Genomic DNA, 6732 nt, shown 5'->3' on the forward strand with positions numbered 1-6732 from the left:
ACTGTAAGACTGGATTCTGCTAGCAACATGAAGGAGCTTGGAGGCAGATTCTTCTTAGAGCTCCCTAACTGGAGTGAAGCAGATGGACATTTTGATTTCAGTCTTGTGAAACCCAGAGCAGAGAGATCAGCCAAGCAGACTTGGACTTCTGATCTACAGAACTGTGAAATAATAAATTTATGGTGCTTTGAGCATGAAATTAGTGATTTTTTTTTGTAGCAGCAGCAATAGAAGACTAATACAATATGCTTCTAGATAAAGAGGAAGAATATGAAGGAGGTGAAATCATGGCAGTCAAAAGAACAGGTTAATTTCAAATGGAGGAGTTTTCTAGTAATGCTCTGTATGGTTCTGACTTTAGTCATAGCTTGTTAAAAAAAAAAAAATGAGCAATTGTCCTTTAAGCTGGATAATGCTGAGCAAAAGTGTTTCTTATAAGGTCCGAGTCAGTATCTAAGTTACAGGCATAGTTTGTGATGAGATAAAGAGACAGTGAAAAGTAATAAGTGGAAGATATAAAACCAGTCACACGAGTAACCATCAATCTTACTGGTATATGCCTAGTCTTTGAGCCATAAATAGACCTTTTATGATTTGAAGACAAGTCTCGGTTTTTGGAAGGCTCTCCTTTATGTCAAACCTCATCAGATGTGTTGGGGAAAAAGTTAGAAATAAGAATGGTTATATATTAAACAGAGATAAAACAATTGCCAGATTTTAACGTTCTTGTTGGTTGTCTTGGCTCTAAAGAAGTGACCTTCTATGATATTTTATGTGTCCTTATGATATGGTGGATGGCTCCATCATCTGTACTGAGACGGATTCCATGAATAGAATCTCACGATTTTGCAGGCAGTTGTATCCCAGGATGAGCATGAAATAGGCCTGCCAAAAAAAAATTTTTTTCTTTAACCACCCTCACATGCACTAGGCATTTCTATCTGCAAAGGATGTTTAACATTCACATTGGGCTGTTTCCAAGGTTTTACTTGGGGTGTCTCTTTTGGATACAGGCCTTCACCTAGAGAAAGGTATCTCTTTCTTCTTTAAGAAGGAATAAAAATTCTTGCAACATGGAGAGAAGAAAACCACCAATGAAACTTCCTGCATTTTTAATGATGCATCACAATCTCCAGCCAACCACCAGATCAAGGACTGGAAATGAAGACAGTATGTCATGTCTAAGATAAATCAATAGGGTAATATTAGCTTCTAGGGAATAACAACCACAACATGTCCAAACTTTGGAAGTCAAGAAAGCTCAGCTACTAAGTTCAAGAGATTCTTCAGATATGTAGATAATACCAAAGGAAATGGAAAATTTGGAGTTTATTTGGAGTATCCTTGATCTGACAGGGATTTCCTCAAGAGGTTATGACTATGAAGGAATGCAGGCAGGCTTTTCTTTCCTAAGATTGTTGACAAATGTTCTTCCTCACAGACCAAACATCTAGGAGAAGCTACTCAAGGTGTGACCAATTATCTAATCCTCTGGAAATTCATTTTTTTTTCCATGCAAAGTTATCTTTTTTTAAAAAACTTATGTACTCAAATTTATCTAACTTCTCTTTAGGGGAATCTAGATTTTGGTCATACTAGATCATTTTTCCAGTTCCCAGATTATAAAGGAAGCCATCCACATATTACTGGAGTATTTATGTATCTTTTAGTTTTGCATTTAAATTTCTAAACCATTTTGAATTTATTCTGTTATATGGTATGAAAAATAGATACAATTTTATGTTTGTACTTATGGGTAGCCACTTGTCTCCCTGGTTATTAGAAATTTTTTATTTTTCCTCATTGCTTTGAAATGCCCTCTTTATCACATACTACATTTCCATATGTATTTTTATTCATTCTGGATTTTACATTCCATTTCATTGGTCTCCTTCTTTATTTGTGTACCAGTATCATACTTTTTGTTGAATGAAGAGGCTTTATGATATGTTTTAATGATCTATAAAGATCAACACTCTCCCCCCATCACTTCTCATTTTTAAGGGTTTCCTAGCTAATTTCACTTTTTCTTTTCTCTTTTTTTTTCACCTTTAATTCTTTCAACTGAATGTTACAAGCAATTTGTCTTGCTCCAGGGAGACAGGGGAGAGCATTATCATTGGGATCACATTACATTAAACAACACAAGGAGAATTGACATCTTTTTATTATACTGAGTCAACCTAACCAAAAATATGGAATGTTTTTTCCCATTTATTCAGTTTAGCTCTATGTCTTTAAGTGTCTGTGTGTAGGTGTTCTCCTGGTCTCTTGAAGTTCATGTCTGTACTCTATTTCACTTTATTTTATTCTGCTTTGGAAAATTAAGTTTGATCCTCCATTATTTCCTCCATCTGATTATGTTTGTATATATGTAGGTTATTTCTTTTGGCCAATTTTGTACCGTACTTGCTAAATTGTCTTGTTTATGATAGCTATTATATTAAATTTTTAAGGTTTTCCAGGTTTATAATTTTATAATCTATAAATAAGAATTGTTTTTACCTGTCCTTTTGCCTCTATTTGCTTTTTAGACTCTAAGCACATTAGTGAATCCCTCCAATACAATTTTATATAATAGAGGAGATTATGGGCATTTTTGGTTTTGTTCCATGGTGTCTTGTGCTTTCATATTATGTGGTTTCATCCCAACATAGCTTTGGAGGCAGCATGGTGAAACTGAAGGAGCACAACCTCTGGAGTCAAACAGCCATGGCTTTGAATTATGCTTTTATCATTTACTGGCTGTGTGACTTTAGGCAAGGAGCTTAACCTGTATGAGTTTTAGTTTTCCCATCATAAAATAAGAATGGTAGGGCGCCTGGGTGGCTCAGTCGTTAAGCGTCTGCCTTCAGTTCGGGTCATGATCCCGGGGTCCTGGGATCGAGTCCCACATCGGGCTCCCTGCTTGGCGGGAGGCCTGCTTCCCCCTCTCCCACTCCCCCTGCTTGTGTTCCTGCTCTCGCTGTCTCTCTCTCTGTCAAATAAATAAATAAAATCTTTAAAAAAAAAAAAATAAAAAAATAAAATAAAATAAGAATGGTAGCTTACGTCTTGCTTTCTGTTATGAACATTAATTGCAATGATCAATGTAATGACTGACGTGTGGTAAGACTCAATAAATGTTTGCTCATTTTTCTTCTATTTTTAGGCTCTCTAAATAAGCACTCTATCACCTGAGGATGCCTTGAAAACGCAAGAAGAAGACCCTAGACCAAAGAAACTGCAGCCCTCACAGTCACTGAGACTGGAACATGGTGCACATGGAGATCAAACACCCTCAGCTGAAATTTCTGGGTAGCAGGGAGACAATCGCTTCCAGCAGCCAGTTAAGTATATGCAGTTTAAAAGCCTAGCGGTTATCTGTGCAGCGCCGTCTGGTGGTTAGGATATGTTGCTGTCGTTTTGAAAACCTGGATCATGAAACAGAATGTTAATAAAAATAGCCAATATTTAGTCATCGCTTCCCATGTTCCAGGCCCTTTGTCAAATAACTTACATGTATTCTCTGATTTAATTCTAACAAAATCTTATGGAGATACGCATACGTTTGCTCTTTTTACAAAGGAGGACATTGATACGTACAGGGGTTAATTAACTTAACCCAGATCACATAGCTAATTACTGGGAATGCTGTGATTCTCTAGCAGATATGTTTGGTTCTTGTCCGCTGTATATATCTCCAGTTATATATAAATGTATAGGATATGAACAAAACATTGACTTACAAGCACCTTAGAGATCATCTAGTGCTCACCCATATTTGACGGATAAATGAGAGCCCAGAAGTAGAGGTGCAAAGTTAGCTACTGAACAATCGGAGCTGAATTCCTGGGTCCCCTGACTCTAATTTTTGTTCTTTTGATTGCACAAAAGCTGCCTGGCCTTATTTGATTTAATTTGCCTCTCTTGTGATTGTTTGACATTTCCCCCAGGATAGTAAGACAGCCCTACCTATCCTCATAAGAAAAAAGGGGGGGGGGGAAACGTGGATAATCTCTACCAAATTTGACAACTCATTAACTACACTTTATTAAAAAGATTTAATTGCTTGCCTTATATCCTGCTTTCAGCTTTCTTCTTCAGTAGCAAATATCAATTAGATTCTAATAACAAAGAGTCTTACTGCCGTTGACAAATAATCCTTTTTAGGAGAATTGCCCTCAGTGACTCTCCACAGGCAAAATTTACAATTCTTTCAGCCACAATTCTTTGTTGCTGCTTCCTCTAACATCCGATGTGACAGGCCTGCCAGGACAAGAAACAGGCTTGCCCTTTGAGGGCATTTTCCCATATAATGAGGTGGCCCCTGCAGAAATCACTCGGCCAGTAGTGACAGGCCACTCTAACTCCCAAGGACTGACCATACAGCTGCCTATAATTTACCGAGCTGACCAGCATCAATGCAGGACCCATTTCCTCGGATGATGTTCTGATTTTGCAGTAGAGTTGTTGCCAAGAGAACAGTTTATGAGTGACAAGGAGCAAAACTAGATCCCCTCCCCAAAAGTCTCAGGGAAATAATTTTACCTCATTTTTTAGGTAGCTTTTTGTCATAACCAGAGCATATGAAAACACTGCACTCTTCTCAGAAGGCACTGGCTTCCTCCAGCCATGGGGTATATTCACATAGAATCTGATTCACTAACAGGTCAGGATATGGTCAAAATGACTCAAGCTCTAAACTAACTAGATAATGTTCAAATTCTTTTCCAAGCCCTGGGGTATGTGCTTCCTTGATTTAATCATAAGTTTCCCATTAGTGACCATTGCTCTTAATTTGCTCTAAGCAATAATGTGCTATAGCTACAGAGCCATGGACTCCAAAAATTAGAAAAACAACAGATCAGTGCCATCAGATGGGTGCACGTAAACCACAGATGACCACTGGTGTTGGTGTGTGAAGTACATGTCTCATAGTTTTTGAGGTTAGGTCAAGGACGGAGGTAGAGATCATAGTTCCAGGGAACTTACCTGCATGATTAATAGTCAGACCAATGAGTTTCAGAGCAATATTAGAGACTCAATATCTCATGCACAAAACATAGGGGAAAACAATTTAGATGCTTTCCAGTATCTCTTTCAATTCCGGCCTTCTGTGAGTCTAGAAATGACTTTGAGGAGATCATCCGTTGCTACCTAAGTGAACAAAGGTAACAAGAAAATCCACACTAGCTTAAGAGCTCAGATATCTGTGGCTATCTTGTGCTTATCCTATTCTATGTGCATATAAATTTTATATACCTGCTTGGATTATATATAATATACACACACACACACACATATATAATTTATTTATATGTATATTTTTAAGAGACCTACTTATGTCATATGAAGAATAGTGGAATCAGCTGAAAGCAGTAATCAAATGAAGAGAAGATACAAGGGCTATGTGATAGGAGTCTTCAAATATAGAAAGGTATAAAGGTCTGTCATGCCAGTGAGATCCAACTTGTTTTACAAAATGCTAATAGATATGAGTTAGGAGAAAAAATCATGTCAATGTTACAAACTTGTTGCCAGGGTGTTGGAGGAGAGAATAGTCCACATCACTGAAAGTTTCAGTGTACTCTTGATGCTCTTTGAACAGGATCTTAAACAGGGAATTCAAGTATCATGTCCCTCGCCATCTAGTGATTTTTGTCATTCTACCATCTCATTTAAGAAGTAGCATCGATAAGTCCTTCTGAGGCCAATCAAATCCTTTCAGAAGAGTTCATTACTCTTTGAGGATCTCTACAAGCCTAACAGATTGGTTATGGTCCTATGTTTGGTAGTTTGTAAACCCCCCTCTAGCTAGTCCACACTGCAGAGAAAGCAATTTCCCCCAAGAAAGTCCCCTTGCAATTCAGGTCCGCAAAACGTGAGGCTTCACAGCCCGCAATCTTTAATTCACTCCTCCTGGGTAGAGTCAAACTTCATCATGCCACTAAGTGAAGGGATACCTACCACAGTCAGGAAGCTAACTGGGAAAGTATATCTGTCAGAGCCTCTAGCCACCCAGAAGGAGGTCCAAGAATCTTAATCCTTAGTGAACCATGAAACTCTGGGGCAGGCAGCTTACAGCTGGGGATTTGTTTGCCTATGCAAATTCCATCATAAATCACCTCATCCTCAGCTGAAAGGCTAAGGCGAAGGCCAAGGTGCTTGTGCAGCTCTATCATTGGGACACAAAGGCTCGGGATTTATGAGCCCAAACTGGCATAGATTGGTTCAGTCTTTCATTAAGTTAGTTACTTTAATTCCCATTTTCCAGATGAAGAAACCATGATCTCAAAATATAATAGACTTTCCTGAGTCTTAACAGTTTGTTAAGACAGAAATCCTGCCATCTGGTGCTCTATTTCCTCTCCAATCAATCTGCCGAGACCAGTGATTTCAATTCCTGTTAATGTCTCAAAAAGCTAATGATGGTGGGAAGCACGGTGACATTAGGTCAGCGGATAACCCATCATTGCCTCTAATCGCTGATTGTGTAGTTATGTATGGCAGTTGCTAAACAGTCACAAGCATTCCTCCACCCACGTCATCATTTCTGTGTTTCCTTGGTGAGGAGTCACAACATGTGTTTCTTGACAAAATGCTTTCTGTTTTCAGAGATCTTAACGGTTTCTCTCTGCTGGCTCTGAATAGTAATAACATTATAAGGGCAGCAGAAGGGATAGGTGATTTGAGCAGGGCTGGGTGTAGTCCAAGGGAAGAAAGAGAAGGAGGGAGATAAAAATGCAGAAG

Source organism: Callorhinus ursinus, unplaced genomic scaffold, assembly GCF_003265705.2.
Source record: "Callorhinus ursinus isolate GAN/ISIS: 27379988/994484 unplaced genomic scaffold, GSC_fseal_2.0 scaffold5, whole genome shotgun sequence".
In the NCBI taxonomy this organism is placed as follows: domain Eukaryota; kingdom Metazoa; phylum Chordata; class Mammalia; order Carnivora; family Otariidae; genus Callorhinus; species Callorhinus ursinus.